Source organism: Tamandua tetradactyla, chromosome 5 (assembly GCF_023851605.1).
Source record: "Tamandua tetradactyla isolate mTamTet1 chromosome 5, mTamTet1.pri, whole genome shotgun sequence".
NCBI classification, from domain to species: Eukaryota; Metazoa; Chordata; class Mammalia; order Pilosa; family Myrmecophagidae; genus Tamandua; species Tamandua tetradactyla.
Window position 1 is genome coordinate 111,905,689 of NC_135331.1, and position 17,928 is coordinate 111,923,616.

General features: G+C 38.0%; 1 protein-coding gene across 5 annotated transcripts in view; it reads right to left on the minus strand.

Annotated features, from left to right (window-relative positions):
- The window catches only part of ELOVL5 (ELOVL fatty acid elongase 5), a 113,877-nt gene that overhangs the window by 70,877 nt on the left and 25,072 nt on the right, over window positions 1-17,928 (minus strand). Inside the window, exon 2 of one of the 5 annotated variants that reach the window (XM_077162082.1) lies at window positions 2,277-2,321. The exons of the other annotated variants lie outside the window; for them this stretch is intronic. The gene's annotated coding sequence lies outside the window, so the exon portion shown is untranslated. The remainder of the gene's footprint in view (window positions 1-2,276; window positions 2,322-17,928) is intronic. 5 annotated transcript variants of the gene reach the window in all.

Below are 17,928 nucleotides of genomic sequence, written 5' to 3' on the forward strand. Positions count from 1 at the left end.
TGTCTTATTTCTCCCTTCCCTCTTTTGGTCAAGAAGGATTTCTCAATCCTATGATGCTGGGCCCCAGCTCAGCCTAGGAGTGCTGTCCAGTGTTGCCAGGGAGATTTACACCCCTGGGAGTCATGTCCCACATAGGGGAGAGGACAGTGAATTCACCTGCTGAGTTGGCTTAGAGAGAGAGGCCACATCTGAGAAACAAAAGAGGTTCTCTGGAGGTGAGTCTTATGTATAATTATAAACAGGCTTAGCTTCCCCTTTGCAGGAATAAGTTTCATAGGGGCAAGCCCCCAAATCAAGGGCTCAGCCTATTGAATTGGTTGTCCCCACTGGTTACAAGAATTATCAGGAGTTCCCCAGATGGGGAAATTTAGTATTTCCTTTCTCCCCAGTCCCTCAAGGGGACTTTGCAAATACCCGTGTGTGTGTGTGTTTGTGATTTATAATTTCATTAAAAGAACTGCATATTTATTCATATATATTTGTTGAGTACCTACTAGATACCAAGAATTATTCTAAATGCTGAGGATAAAGTAGTGAATAAAACACATAAAGACCATTCCCTCACAAAGCTTAATTCTAGTGTCACTAAATTATGAGCTATAAGGTCCAAATCAGACCACCACAAACCCATCCCCTTCCTATGAACTGATAGTTTTTCTTATTACAGTGTTATAATGGAAAATAAGAAGTCTGCAGTTTTCGCCATATACATATGATACAATAGTGTAAAGGGTGTACATTGTAACTATCAGAGCCCACATTTTAAAAATGCCTATTTATAGAGAAATGTACCTGCTCATTGGTGGTTTTTTTGGTTTGTTTGTTTTGGCATGGGCAGGCACCAGGAATCAAACCCGGGTCTCCAGCAAGGCAGGTGAGAATTCTGCTATTGAGCCACCACTGCCCACCCTTCAGCTGTTTTTTAAAAATCATTTATTTCATTTTTAAATGCTGTGGGAGAAAACATGATTATTGTAGGAAAGTATAAAGAAGGAAAAGTTGTCCATAATTCTAACACCCAAAGAAAAATACATTTTGTTGTATTTCCTCTTGTCTTTTATATATATATAATTATATATGTCTATGTACACAAACACATATGTCTGTATGGATATACATTATAATTTAAAAAAGAACTTGAAATACATATTTTAGTTCTATATCCCGATTTTTACTTAACAGTATGTTAATTTTCTTCTTACAAATATATTTGGCTTTTTTATTTTTAAAAATTTTTATTGAGATAGCCTCATGCACATACAGCTCATCCAAAGTATACAATCATTGGCTCACAGCATCATCACGTACGTGTGTATTCATCATCATGTTCATTTTTAGAATATTTGCATCACTCCAGAAAAAGAAACAAACAGAAAAAAAACATATATCCCATACCCCTTACCTCTCCCTCTCATTGACCAATAATATAAAAATCTAACCAGTTTTTCCCCTTACCCCCCTTCTTTACTTTTTTGTCCTTATTTTTTTTACTCATCTGTCCATCCCTAGATAAAGGGAGCATCAGCCACAAGCTTTTCACAATCACAGAGTCACAGCTATATATATTTATATACTCAACTTCAAGAATTAAGGCTACTGGAATACAGATGAACAGTTTCAGGTACTTCTACCCAATCCAATATACCACATACTAAAATACAGGTATGTATACAATGCATAAGAATAACTCAAGGATAACCTCTTGATTTTGAAATCTCTCAGTCACTGAAAATTAATTTTGTCTCACTTCTCTCTTCTTCCTTTTGGTCAGGAATACATTCTCAATCCCATGATGCAAAGTCCCAGATCATTCCCAGGAGTCATGTTCTATGTTGCCTGGGAGATTTACACCCCTGGGAGTCATGTCCCAAGTAGTGGGGAAGGCAGTGAGTTCACCTGCTGAGTTGGCTTAGACAGAATGGCCACATCTGAGCAACAAAAGAGGTTCTCTGAGGGAGCATGTCTCCGTTATAACTATAGGTAGGCTTAGCTTCTCCTTTGCAGGAATAAGTTTCACAGGGACAAGCATCAAGGTTGAGAGCTCAGCCTATTGAATTGGTTGTCCCCCCTGGTTGTAAGAATATCAGATGGGGAAGTTTAATATTTCCTCTTTTCTCCCCAGTCCCCCAAGGGGACTTTTTCTTTTCTTTTTTTAGTTTTTATTGTATAATATGACATATATACAAAGCAAAGAAAGAAAAAAGGAAAAGTTTTCAAAGCATGCTTCAACAAGTGGTTACAGGACAGATCCCAGAGTTTATCAGGGACTACCATACCTTCATCTCAGGTTTATCCTTCTAAATGCTCCAGAATACAGGAGGCTAGAAGGAATAAATATTTTGTTTATCATCACAATCATTTTTTTTCATGAAAAATAACATATATACGAAAAAGCAACAAATTTCAAAGCACAGCACAATTGGTTGTAGAACAGATTTCTGAGTTTGACATGGGTTACAATTTCATAATTTTAGGTTTTTACTTCTAGCTGATCTAAATACTGGAGACTAAAATAGATATCAATTTAATGATTCAGCAGCGATTTTCATTTGTTAAACCCTACCTTCTCTGTATAACTCCACCATCATTTTTGATCTTTCTATCCCACTAATCTTTAGTGGTATTTGGAATATGGTCATTCTGACTTTCATGTTGGAAGGGGCTGTCAATAATATGGGGTAGGGTGTTGCAACTAGCTGATATCCTGGAGAGACTGGGCCCTCTAGGTTTCAGGACTTACCTGGCCCAGGGGTCCATCTGGACGTTGTAGGTTTCTGTAAAGTTACTCTAGCACATGGAACCTTAGTAGAATATTTATGTATTGCCCTAGGTGTTCTTTAGGATTAGCTGGAATGGTTTTGGCTGGGATTTGGCAAATTATGATAGGTAGCAATGTCTAACTGAAGCTTGTGTAAGAGTGACCTCCAGAGTAGCCTCTTGACTCTATTTGAACTCTTTCAGCCAGTAATACTGTATTAGCTATACTTTTATTGCCCTTTTTCGTCAGGATGGAATTGCTGATCCCATGGTACTAGGGCCGGACTCATCCCCAAGGGGACTTTGAAAATACTTTTTTATTCTCTGCCCAAATTACTCTGGGATATATCGGGGCATCATACCAACTGTACAAACCAACAAGATCTCACGCCCTGTTCAAGTTCCATGTAATTATGATGTTTGAATAAACTGACCATCAGATTAGTTTAGATAATGTGCTAACAAAAATATAAATTTTGCACCAAATAAACATCTCTTCCTTTGGTCTCACAGGAGTTGAAGTTTGAAAACATAGACCATATCTTCCTTTACCCTATATTCTGATTTACCTCACTCCTATCCAGATCAACTTCATTCATATCTCTAGTCAAACTCTGATCACTTTTTCACTTTGTAAACAGTCGCTATATGTGGTAATGCTGACTTTCATAGCTTCAGAGAGCTAAATCTGAGTCTCAGGTGCCACACAAATACCTGAAGTTCTAGGGCATGACAAGGTTATATACAAACAGCTCAGTATTTCAGAATTTAGAAACAATAGTTACACCTCCTTAATATATTGACTGCTGTAAGAGTTTACAATCTAGGACCCTTGACAATAAGCCCCAACCTGATAACCCATGCTCTCGACTTCAATTCTACAAGTCTGTAGGTTATAGATAGACCATATGAGAGAAGTAAGATATTTGTATTTTTGTTTCTGACATTTCATTCAACATACTGTCCTCAAGGTTTATTCACCTAGTTGCATGCTTCACAACTTCATTCCTTCTTGTATGCACTCAGCAGTCCATTGTATGTATACGTCATTCCTCAGTTGATGTACTCTTAGACCACCTCCCTCCATTGCAAACCACTAAAACCAGTGTGCAAATGTCCATTTGTGTCCCCACTCTCAACTCCTCCAGCTATATACCTAGTAACGGGTTTCAGGATCATACAGCAACCCCACCACCTCCACCACTACTAGCCTCCTATTGAACACCACATGGCCTTCAGAAGGGACTGCACCTCTCAGCTTCCCTACCAATAGTGAATAAGTATATCTCTCTCTCCACACTTTTCCAGCACTTGTATATCTGTTAAATTTTTTTAAACTTTTTTTTATTGTATAACATAACATATATACAAAGTAAAAACATAAAAACAATAGCTTTCAAAGCACTCTTCAACAAGTAGTTACAGGACAGATCTGAGAGTTGTCACGGGCTACCACAGAATCCTCATATTTTTCCTTCTAGCTGCTCCAGAATATAGAAGGCTAGAGGGATTTTTTTTTTTTATCATCACAATAGACTTTCTTGTGTAAAAAATAACATACATACAAGAAAGCTATAAATTTCAAAGTACAACCCCACAATTAGTTGTAGAACATATTTCAGAGTTTGACATGGGTTATAATTCCACAATTTTAGGTTTTTACTTCTAACTGCTCTAAAATACTGGAGACTAAAAGAGACTTCAATTTAATGATTCAGCATTCATGTTCATTTGTTAAATCTTATCTTTTCTGTATAACTCCACCATCACCTTTGATCTTTCCATCCCTCTCTTTAGGGGTGTTCGGGCTATGGTCATTCTAAATTTTTCATATTGGATGGGTCTGTCAATAAAATGGGGTAGGGAGATGGAACTATCTGATGTTCTGGAGAGGTTGGGCTAGGTTTCAGGACTTATCTGGACCAGGGACCCATCTGGAGGTTATAGGTTTCTGGAAAGTTACTCTAATGCATGGAACCCTTGTTCCCCTAGGTGTTCTTTAGGATTAGCTGGGATGGTCCTCGTTGGGGGTTGGCAGATTATGATAAGCAGCAATGTCTAACTGAAGCTTACATAAGAGCAACCTCCAGTGTAGTCTCTCGACTCTATCTGAACTCTCTCTGCCACTGATACTTCATTAGTTACACTTTTTTCCCACTTTTGGTCAGGAGGAATTGTTGATCCGATGGTGTCAGGTCTGGATTCATCCCCGGGAGTCATCTTCCACGCTTTTACCCCTGGATGTCATGTCCACGTCGGGGGAGGGTAATGATTTCACTTGCAGATTTGGGCTTAGAGAGACCGAGGCCATATCTGAGCAACAACAGAGGTCCTCCAGAAGTAACTCTTAGGCATGTCTATAGGTAGTCTAAGCTTCTCTGCTACCTACATAAGCTTCACAAGAGTAAGTCCCATGATCAAGGGCTTGAACTATTGATTTGGGTGTCCCTAAAGTTTGACACAGTATCGGGGATACCTTAAAGTTTGATAGTTCCATATTCTTTCTCCCGTCCCTGAGGGGACTTTGCCAATACTTTTTGATTATCTGCTTAACAGACTCTAGGATGTATCCAGGCATTACAATAATCCATACAGGATTAAAGGACCTCTTTCTTATTCTGTGCTCCCTCTTATTCTGTGCTCATTGTTCAAATGAGCTATACAGATAGGTTGAATTAGATTAAACACTACAGAAAACTTCAATTCCAGACCAAATAAACCTATCTTCCACTGGTCTGAAAGAGTATGTGTGGTTCTAAAATATAGACACTGTCTTCCTTACCCCTATGTTCTGAATTACTTTAACCCCAACCTGTTCAGCTTCTTTCTTATCTCTAAATATCGGGTTATATATATATAAAACAGCCTCTCAGATTCAGAAATAATAATTACCACTCTGGACTTAGTGTGTCTGTTCTAAAAGCTTACAATCAAGGCCCCTGTTTTCTTATAACCATTTTCTAAAGGTGACCATAACATTCTTGTTCTTTTGTTTCTGTCTTATTTTGCCTCACCAAATGTCCCACATGTTCATTAACATCATTTTATGCCTCATGACTTTGTTCCCTTTTGTAGCAGCACAATCTTTGTTCTGAAGTATACACCATCATTCGCCAATCCACTTCTTCATCAGTGCACCCTTCAGCTACATGCATTCATCAGGCATCGTGTTTAGGGCCCAAAGCACACAGTCCATCAACATTCTTAATTTTAGATAATTTCAATGTTCTCAAGAGAAAGAAAGCCAACAAACACACTGTCGCCGAATAGGAAATCTAAACCTCCTCTTAACTCTTATCCCTCCCCCCATTATTTATCTCTGCTGTTCCTGTGGTAGTACTGATGGTTACCTTTTGAACACACCTCATAGCACACAATAGCAATTTTCCCTGTACTGTGAACTTAAACACTCTTTGTACAAGAGTCGTATCTTTGAAGTAATTCTTGCGAGAACGAATTCATATTTCTAGTGTTAATCAGTGGGGACATGTTGTTCTATATAACCTCTTTCAAGCTTATTCATCTTCAATATGGTAATATTACTTATAGACCTACTAGAGAACCACCTTCACTCCTATCTATTCCCTTACACTGGAGTTTAACCTCATTACCTAATGGTTCACACATCTCTAGCTTCAATGTATCTCTACATTTCCTATATTCTGTATTATAAGTCTCTGACTGAACATTTACCATGGTCATAAAAGTGGAATCATACAGTTTCTATCCTTTTGTGTCTGGCTAATTTCACTCAGCATTATGTGCTTAAGGCTCATTCATCTTGTCATGTGCTTCAGGATGTCATTTTGTCTTACTGCTGCAAAATATTCCCTTGTATGTATATACCACATTTTGTTGATCCACTCATCTGTTGATGGGCATTGGTTTGTTTTAAACTTTTGGCAATTGTGAATCATGCTGCTATGAACACTGGAGTGCAAATGTCTGTTTGTGTGATTGCTTTCAGCTCTTCTGGGTATGTACCAAGTAGTGCTATTGCTGGGTCATAGGGCAACTCGATATTTAGTTTCCTAAGGAACCATAAACAATCTTCCATAATGGTTTATACATTCCCACCAGCAGTGCCTAAGTGTCCCAATTTCTCCACATCCTCTCCAACATTTGTGGTTTCCTGTTTTTTTAACAGCAGTCATTCTTAAAGGTGTGAGGTGGTATCTCATATGCATTTCTTGTAGTCTTGATATGCATTTCCCTTACAGCTAATGAAAATGAGCATTTCTCTTCATGCACATCAGTATTTGCTCTTCAGAAAAATGTCCATTCATATCTTTAGCCCATTTTATAATTGGATTCTCTGTTCTTTTGTTGTTGAGTTGGATGCTTTCTTTATGTATATAGGATATCAACACCTTTGTCCAATGTGTGATTTCCAAATATTTTCTCCCATTGAGTTGGCTGCCTCTTCACTGTTTTAACAAAGTCTTTTGAGGTGCAGAAGCATTTGATTTTGAGGCATTTCCATTTATCTATTTTCTCTTTTGTTGCTTGTGCTTTGGGTGTAAAGTTTAGGAAGCTACTCCTATTACTAGGTCTTAAAGACATTTCCCTACATTTTTTTCTACAAGCGTTATGGTGCTTGTTCTTATATTTAGACACTTGATCCACTTTGAGTTAGGTTGTGTGTAGAGTATAAGGCAAGGGTCCTCTTTGATTCTTTTGGCTATTGATATCCAGTTCTCCCATGCCCATTTATTGAAAAGACTATTTGGTCCCCGTTCAGTGGATTTGGGGCCCTTGTCAAAAATCAGTTGACCAGAAATTTGGTGGCCTATTTCTGCACTCTTGATTCTATTTCATTGGTCAATACTTCTATCTTCATGCTAGTACCGTACTATTTTGACCACTGTGGCTTTACTATAAGTTCTAAAGTCAGGAAGTGTTAATCCTCCTACTTTGCTCTTCTTTTTTAGGATGCTTTTAGCTATTCGGGTTCCCTTTCTCTTCCAGATGAATTTGGTAATTAGCTTTTCCCGTCTCCAAGTAGGTTGCTGGAATTTTGATTGGTATTGCATTGAATCTGTAGATCAATTTGGGTAGAACTGACATCTAAACTCTATTTAATGTTCCTATCCCTGGGCAGGGAATATCCTTCTACTTATTTAGATCTTCTTTCATTTCTTCAACCAATATTATGTAGTTTTCTGTGTACAAGTTCTTTATGTCCCTAGTTAAGTTCATCCCTAAGTACTTGATTCTTCTAGTTGCAATTTTTGAATGTAACTTTTTCCTTAACTGACTCCTCAGTTACGTCACTGCTTGTGTATAGAAACATTACTGATTTTTGCACATTAATTTTATATCCCATCACCTTGCTGAATTTGTTTATTAGCTCAAGTAACTTCACTGCAGATTTCTCAGAATCTTCCAAGTACAGCATCATGTCATCTGCAAATAATGAAAGTTTTACTTCTTCCTTTCCAATTTGGAAGACTTTTATTTCTTTGTCCTGCCTGATTGCTCTAGCTAGAACTTCTAGTATACTGTTGAATACTAGTGGTGACACAAGGAATCTTGTCTTGCTCCTGATGTTAGGGGGAAAGCTTTCCGTCTCTTTCCATTGAGTACGATGCTGGCTATTGGTTTTTCACATATGCCCTTTATCATTCTGAAGAAGTTACCTTTGATTCCTATCTTTTCAAGTGTTCTTGTCAGAAAAAGATGTTGAATTTTGTCGAATGCTTTTTAGCATCAATCGAGATATGATTTTCCCTTTCTGCTTTTTAATGTACTGTATTACAATACTTGATTTTCTGCTGAACCATCCCTGCATTCCTGGTATAAACCCCACTTAGTTATGGTGAAAAATTCTTTTAATGTGCTGTTGGGTTTGATTTGCTAGTATTTTGCTGAGAATTTTTGCATCTATGTTCATTAGGGAGATTGGCCTGCAGTTTTCCTTTCTTCTAGCAGCTCTGCCTAGTTTGGGTATTAGAATGATTTTAGCTTCATAAAATGAGTTAGGTAGTGTTCTTTTCTCCTCAATTTTGCTGGAAAAGTTTGAGCAGGATTGGTGTTAGTTCTTTATGGAATGTCTGATAAAATTTCTCTGTGAAGCCATCTGGCCTTGGGCTTTTCTTTGTAGGGAGATTTTTGATGACTTATTGAATTTCTTTACTTGTGATTGGTTTGCTGAGATACTCTATTTCTTCCTGAGTCAGTGTAGCTTGGTTGCGTGTTTACAAGATTTTGTCCATTTCATTTAAGTTGTCCAGTTTGTTGGCATATAGTTGTTCATAGTATCCTCGTAGCATTTCTTTTACTTCTTCAGGGTCTGTGTAACACACTCTCTCATTTCTGATTTTACTTGCATCCTCTCTCTTTTTTTTATCAGTCTTGTAGTGACCCATCAACTTTTAAAAATTTTTCTCAAAGAACCGACTTTTGGTTTTACTGATTCTTTCTATTGCTCTTTTATTCTCCCATTTATTTAATTCTGTTTTAATCTTTGTTATTTTTCTCCTTCTATCTGTTTTTGGGTTAGTTGCTGTTATGTCCCTCCAGGTAGCACTTAAGTCCTTGATTTTTCCTCTTTCTTGTTTTTTAATATAGGCATTTAGGGTAATAAATTTCCTTCCAGCCTTTACTGCATCCCATGAGTTCTGATATGCTGTATTCTCATTTTCATTCATCTCCAGATAGCTACTGATTTCTCTAGCAATTCCTTCTTTGACCCACTGGTTGTTTAAGAGTGTGTTATTAATCTCCATTTATTTGTGAAAGTTCTCATCCTTTGGTGGTTATTGATATCGAGCTTCATTCTATTATGATCAGAGAAAGTGCTTTAATAATTTCAATATTTTTAAATTTATAAAGACCTGATTTGTGCTCCAGCATATGATCTATCCTGGAGAATGTTTCATAAGCACTAGAGGAGAATGTATATCCTGGTGTTTTTGGGTGTAACGACCTATATATGTCTGTTAGGTCTAATTCATTTATCAAGTTATTTAACTTTTCTGTTTCCTTGTTGCTCTCTGTCTGCTTGCTTTATCTATTGAGGAGAGTCATATATTGAAGTCTCCTACTATTATTGTTGAAATATCTATTGCTCCCTTCACTTTTCCCAATGTCTGTCTCAGGGAGCTTTGGATCTCCCTGATTGGAAGCATAAATATTTATGATTGCTATTTTTTCTTGGGGAATTGTCCCTTTTATTAATATGTATTGTCCTTCTTTGTCTCTTAAGATGTCTTTACATTTAAAATATATTTTGTCCAATATTAGTACAACTACTCCTGCTTTCTTCTGGGTACAACTTGAGTGGAACATATTTTTCCATCCTTTCTCTTTCAATCTATTTGTATCCTTGTGCCTGAGTCTCTTCTAAGCAGCATATAGCTAGATTATGTTTCTTAATCCATTCTGCCAATATGTATCTTTTAACTGGTAAGTTTAGGCCATTAATATTCAATGTTATTGCTGCAAAGGCATTTCCTGACTCCACCATCTTATCTTTTGTTTTTATTTGTCAGATCCAAATATTCCTTTCTCTCTTTCTCTTTTTATCTTTTATGTTACTCTCACTGGTACTTTTCAATTCTGTGCCCTCCTCCAGACCTCCCTTTCCTATCTTTTTTTTTTCAACTGGCCCAACTCCCATCAGTATTTCTTGTAGGGCTGGTCTCTTGTTGGCAAATTCTTTCAGAATTTGTCTGTGAACATTTTAATCTCCTCCTCAGATTTGAAGGAGAGTTTGGCTGGGTACAGAATTCTTGGTTAGAAGTCTTTCTCTTTCTGGATCTTATATCACACGACTGTCTTCTCACCTCCATAGTCCCAGTTGAGTAGTCTGAACTCAGTCTTACATCGTTACCCTGGTATGTAGTAGACTGTTTTTCTGTTGCTGATTTCAGGATTGTCTGCTTCTCTTCAACATTTGACAGACTGATTAGTACGTGTCTTGGGGCAGGTCTATTTGGATTTATCAGATTTGGAGTTTGCTGAGCTTCTTGGACATGCATATTTATTTCCCCCATTATATTCTCAACTAATCTTCCTAGCCTTTGACTCTTCTCCTTTTGGGACACCAATGATTATTATATTTGTGTGCTTTGTTTTATCCATCATTTCCCTGAAATCCAATTCAAAATTTTCCATCTTTCTTACCATTTGCGGTTTTGAGTGTTTGATGCCAATTGTCCTATCCTATAGTTCGCTTATTCTTTTTTTTGCCTCTTCAAATCTGCTGTTGTGTGTCTCTAGTATGTTTTTAATTTGGTCTAGAGTATCTTTAATCTTTGTGATATCTGCTATTTTTCTATTCATTCTTTCAAATTCTTCTTTATGCTCTTCTAGTGTCTTCTTGATCTCCTTTATATCATTAGCCATCCCATTAATTTTATTTAGTAGAGTTACATGAACATCTTTGATTAGTTGTTGCAACATCTGTGTCTCATCTGGTGTTTTAATTTGGTTGTTAGGCTGGGCTATATCTGCCTACATCATGATAAGCTTAGTGATCTCCTGCTGTCTTCGTGGCATGTAAATATCTTGACTGCTTTACTTTGGAAGTTGATTTCCTTCAGTAGTCTAAAGCCTTGTGTTTGTGGGATGGGTATGGAGCAGGATGCAGGGCACAGGGCAGTGCACAACAGTGCAGTGATGTATTGCAGCACAGGCATAGGTGTAAGTTGGGAATGCTACACTAGTGCCTGTGAGCGTGGGTGCCCAGTGGCGGGGTAGGTGTGGCTGTGCGGGTGCATGGGTCTGGGGGCAGGGGCCCTGGTGTGTGCTGGTCTAAGGCACAGGGCCCTTTGTGTATACACACAGAGTTCTGGGCAGCAGGTTGGCATTGTGTCTGTGTGGTTTGGGCCAGATGTGGCCCATACGCATATGCAGCTCTGGGAGAGCTGTAAAGTAATGTATACATGTGCAGAGCTCAGGGGGAGTGGGTTGGGGTTTCACAACTGTATGGGCTGGGAGCAGGTGTAGCCTGCATACAAAAGTAAGTGCCCACAACCTTTATGTGTTGATGACTGCCTGCAGGGGGCAGGGATGGGAGGCAGTGCGCGGGAGGGGTGAGGCAAAACTGCATTTTGCAGCACAGGTGGGTTGGGCTGGGGCAGGTGTGTGTGTGTTTGTGATTAGGGTGTGGGGCGGGTACACGCACGGGGGCACTTGGAGCATGGGGAAGGAGGGTGGGTGATGAGGTTCAGGTGTATGGGGTGGGTCGTGAGTCATGGGGCTGCACCAGTGAGAGTAGCATGTTCAAGGAACATAGCTTGCCTTACTTCCTAGTCCTTGTCTCCCCATCCAAGCACTTCTGAGGACTCCGGGCTTCCACATTAGGCTGTTCTCACAAGCTAGATGGTCTATGGTTCTCTACTTCTCAGTTCCTCAGCTTTTGCCTCCCTCTGTGGTGTATAAGACCCTCCCAGGTCACTTACAGCCTGGAATTGTGATCTCAGCCACCCTCCCATACCTTTTCTAGTTGTACCTTGGAGCAGGGGTGAACTCAACCTATTCTATTCCACCATCTTCCTGGAACCCAGGCTTAGTCTTTGATCTATTTTGAGTTGATTTTTGTGTAAGGTGTGAGGTAGGGGTCCTCTTCCATTCTTTTGCATATGGATATCCAATTCTCCAAACACCATTTATTGAAAAGGCTGCTCTGTCCCAGTTGGGTTGGCTTGACCGCCTTATCAAATATCAATTGTCTGTAGATGAGAGGGTCTATTTCTGATGACTCAATTCAACTCCATTGGTCAGCATATCTATCTTTATGCCAGTACCATGTTGTTTTGATCACTATAGCTTTGTCATATGCTTTAAAGTCAGGTAGCATGAGACCTCCCACTTTATTTTTCTTTCTCAAGATATTTTTAGCTATTCAGGGCACCCTGCCTTTCCAAATCAATTTGGTTATTGGTTTTACTATTTCTGCAAATTAATTTGTTGGGATTTTAGCTGGTATTACATTGAATCTATAAATCAACTTTGGTAGAATTTAGATCATAACTATATTTACTCTTCCAATCCATGAACAAAGTATGCCCTTCCATACATTTAGGTCTTCCATGATTTCTTTAAGCAATTTCTTGTAAAATTTGTGTTCTTAGTTAAATCTACTCCTATAGGTTTGATTCTTTTGGTTGCTAGTATAATGGAATATTTTCCCTGGATTTCTTCCTCACATAGCCCAGTACTAGTGTATAGAAACACTACTGATTTTTGGGTGTTGATCTTGTACCCTGTGATGTGGCTGTACTCATTTATTAGCTCCTGTAACTTTGCTTTAGGTTTTTCAGGATTTTCAACATACAGTATCATAACATTTGCAAACAGTGGGAGACTTTCTTTTTCCTTTCCTCTTTGGATGCTTTTCTTGTCTAACTGCTCTGGCTAGAACTTCCAGCACAATGTTGAATAACAATGGTGACAGTGAGCATCCTTGTCTTGCTCCTGATCTTAGAAGGAAAACTTCCAGTCTTTCCCCATCGAAGATGATTTTAGCTGTGGTTTTTTTTTTTCACATATTCCCTTATCACGTTGAGGAAGTTCTCTTCTATTCCTATCTTCTGAAGTGTTTTCATCAAGAAAGGATGTTGAATTTCATCAAATGCCTTTTCTGCATCAATCGAGATGATTGTGTGGTTTTTCCGCTTTGATTTATTGATGTGGTGTATTATAGGAATTGATTTTCTTGTGTTGAGCCAGTCTTGCATACCTGAACAAATCCCACTTGGGCACGGTGTATAATTCTTTTAATGTAGCTGGATTCGATTTGCAAGTATTTTGTTGTGGATTTTTGCTTCCATATTCATTAAAGAGATTGGTCTGTATTTTTCTTTTCTTGCAGTACCTTTATCTGGCTTTGGTATTAGGGTGATGTTGGCTTCATAAAATGAGTCAAGTAGCTTTCCCTCATCTTCAATTTTTTTTAAGAGTTTGAGAAGGATTGGTACTAATTCTTTCTTGAATGCTTGGTTGAATTCCAGCATGTGAAACCATTTGGTCCTGGACTTTTCTTCTTGGGGAGCTTCTTGATGACTAATTCAACCTCTTTACTCGTGATTGGTTTGTGGAGGTCATCTATTTCTTCTCAAGTCAATAATGATGGTTGTAAATGCTTTTCTAGGAAGCTGTCTATCTATCTATATTGTTTAGTTTATTAGCATATAGTTGCTCATAGGAGCCTCCATTACTTCATTTATTTCTGTGGGGCCAATGATTATGTTCTGCCTCTCATTTCTGATTTTATTTATTTGCATGCTATTTTATTTTTGTCAACCTGGCTAAAGGTCCATGATTTTATTGATTTTTCTCAAAGAACCAACTTGTAGTTTTGTTGATTTTCTATACTGTTTTCCTATTCTCAGTTTCATTTATTTCTGTAATCTTTGTTATTTCTTTCCTTGCGTTTGCTCTGGGGTTAGTTTGCTGGTCTTTCTCTAGTTCTTCCAGGTGAACAGTCAGTCCTCAAGTTTTCATCTTTCTTCTTTTTTAATATAGGTATGTAGGGCAATAAATTTCCCTCTTAGCACCAACTTTGCTGCATCCCATAAGTTTTGATATGTTGTGTTTTCATTTTCCTTTGCCTCAAGATATTTACTGATTCCTGTTTTAATTTCTTACTTGATCCTTCTGTTGTTTAAGAGGGTTGTTTTACCTCCACATATATGCGAATTTTCCAGCCCTCTGCCTGTTACTCTTTACAACTTCATTCCACTATGACCTGAGAAAGTGTTTCATATAATTTCAATCTTTTAAAATTTACTGAGACTTGCTTTGTGACTAAGTATATGGTCTATTTTTGAGAATGATCCATACACACTGAAGAAAAATGTGTACCCTGCTTTCGTGGGGTGTAATGTTCTGTAAATGCCTGTTCAGTTTAGTTCACTTATTGTACTATTCAAAATGTCTGTTTCCTTACTGATCCTTTGTCTAGATGTTCTATCCATTGATGAGAGCGGTCAATTGAACTCTCCAACTATTATTGTAGAGGTGTCTACTACTCCCTTCAGTATTGTCGGTGCTTGTCTCATGCATTTTGGGGCACTCTGGCTAAGCGCATAAACATTTGTGATTGTTATGTCTTCTTGATGAATTGTTCCTTTATTAATACACAGTGTCCTTCTTTGTCTCTTTAAATGTTTTACATTTGAAATCTAATTTGTTGGCTATCAGTATAGCTACCACTCTTTTCAGGTTATTGTTTGTGTGAAGTATCTTTTTCTATCCCTTCACTATCAATCTGTTTTTGTTATTGGGTCTAGAGTGACTCTCTTGTAGACAGCATATAGATGAGTCCTGCTTTTTTAATCCATTCTGCCAGTCTACGTGTTTTGACTGAGGAGTTAAATCATCAACATTCAATGTTATTACTGTAAAGGCAGTGCTTTCTTCTACCATTTTGTCTTTGGAATTTTCATGGGTTTCATGGGTAGATGACATACCTCATTTTTCTCTCTTTTTATCCTTACTGATAGTCTTCATTTTTATACTCTTCTCCAGACTGTTCTCTCCTCTTTTCTATCTGCCTGTAGTGCTCCCTTTAATATTTCTTGTAAAGATGGTCTCTTAGTCACGAACTCTCTCACTTACTGACAAAATATTTTAAATTCCCTTTCATTTTTGAAGGACAACTTTGATGGGTACAGAGTTCTTGGCTGGCAGTTTTTCTCTTTCAGAATCTTAAATATATAATACCACTGCCTTTTCACCTCCATGGTTTCTGCTGAGAAATCTGCACATAGTCTTATCAAGCTTCCCTTTACATGATGGATTGCTTTTCTCCTGCTGCTTTCAGAATTCTTTGTTTGTGACAATCTGATTAGTAAGTGTCTTGGCGTAGGTCTATTTGGATCTGCTCTGTTTGAGGTACACTGCACTTCTTGGATCTGTAATTTTGTATCTTTCATACGAGATGGGAAATTTTCAGTGATTATTTTCTCCATTAGTCTTTCTGTCCCATTCCCCTTCTCTTCTCTTCTGTGGACACCCATAACACATATATTCATGCATTCATCTTATCATTCAATTCCCTGAACTCTGCTCATATTTTTCCATTCTTTTCCCTATCTTTTTTATTGTATGTAGGAACTGAGATGTCCTGTCCTCTAGTTCACTAACCCTTTCTTCTGACTCTTCAAATCTGTTGTTGTAGGTCTCCACTGTGTTTTTCATCTCTTCTATTGTGCCTTTTATTCCCATAAGGTCAGTCTTTTGTTTTTTCACACTTTCAAGTTCTTCCTTATGTTCACCTAATATCTTTTTATCACTTCATCTCATTTGCCATATCTTCCCTCCATTTGTTGATTTGATCTTAACTTTTTTTGTGTGCAAAATAATAGATACACAAAAAAGAAATAAATGTCCAAGTACATTTTAACACATAGTTATACAACAGATTTGAAAGTTTGGTATGAGTTACAGTTTCACGATTTTTTCTTCTAGCTGCTCCAAGACATTGGAGACCAAAAGAAAATATTAATATATTGACTCAGCATTCACATTTACTCCTCCTTCTCTCTGTTTTTTCTTTTTTTCATGAAAAATAACATATATACAAAAAAGCAATAGATTTCAAAGTACATTGCAATGATTAGTTGTAGAACAGTTATAGAACAGATTCCAGAATTTGGTATGGGTTACAATTTCACATTTTTTATTTCTAGCTGCTCTGAGGTACCATAGACTAAAAGAAGTATCAATGAACTGATTCAGCACTTACACTCATTTGTTAAAGCTGAACTTCTCTGTATAACTCCACCATCACTTCTAATCTTTCTCCCACTCTTTAGGCATATTTGGACTATGCCCATTCTAACTTTTTCATGTTGGAAGGGGCTGTTGATAATAAAGGATAGGGGGATGGAATTAATTGATGTTCTGGAAAGGCTGGTCCTTCTGCATTTCATGACTTATCTGGTCCAGTGACCCATCTGGAGGTTGAAGTTACCCTAGTGCATGGAACCTTTGTAGAATCTTATATAATGCCTTAGGTATTCTTTGGGATTGGCTGGAATGGTTGTGGTTAGGGTTTGGCAAGTTGTGATAGTAGTAATGTCTAACTGAACTTTGCATAAGAGTGACCTTCAAAGTAGCTTCTTGACTCTATTTGAACTCTCTCAGCCACTGATATTTTGTTACACTACTTTTCTACCTTTTGGTAAGGATGGCATTGTTGATCCCATGGGGCCAGGGCCAGGCTAATTCCTGGGGGTCATCTTCCATGCTGTCAGGGAGACTTTCATCCCTACATATCTTGTCCCATGGAGGGGGGAGAGCAATTTTCCCCCTCAGTTTCACTAACCAAGTTGTGCTTAGAGAGAGAGAGAGGCCACTCTCAGCAACAAAAGGGGTCCTCAGGAGGTGACTCTCAGGCATACCTATAGGTAGGCTAAGTTCTCTGCTACATATATAAGCTTCACAAGAGTAACCTTCAAGATCAAGGGCTTGCTACTTAAAATTAGGTCTAAGAGTCACCCCCAAGAGAACCTCTTTTATTGCTCAGATGTGGACTCTCTCTCCAGCTAACACAACAAGCAAACTGACCACCCTCCCCTGTCTACGTGGGACATGACTCCCAGGGGTGTGGACCTTCCTGGCAACATGGGACAGAAATCCTGGAATGAACTGAGACTCAGCATCAAGGGATTGAAAAAAAACCCTAGAATGAGCTGAGACTCAGGATCAAGGGATTGAGAAAGCCTTCTCGACCAAGAGGGGGAAGAGTGAAATGAGACAAAATAAAGCGTCAATGGCTAAGAGATTCCAAACAGAGTTGAGAGGCTATTCTGGAGGTTATTTTTTAGCATTAAATAGATATCACCTTGCTAGTCAAGATGTAATGGAGAGGCTGGAGAGAACTGTCTGAAAATGTAGAGCTGTGTTCCAGTAGCCATGCTTATTGAGACAATTGTATAATGATATAGCTTTCACAATGTGACTGTGTGATTGTGAAAATCTTGTGTCCGATGCTCCTTTTATCTACCTTATTAAGACGAGTAAAACATATGGAATAAAATTAAATAATAGGGGGAACAAATGTTAAAATAAATTTAATTTGAAATGCTGGTGATCAGTGAAGGGAAGGGGTAAGAGGTATGGTATGTATAAATTTTTTTTCTGTTTTCATTTTTTTCTTTTTCTGAATAGATGCAAACATTCCAAAAAATGATCATGATGATGAATATGCAACTATGC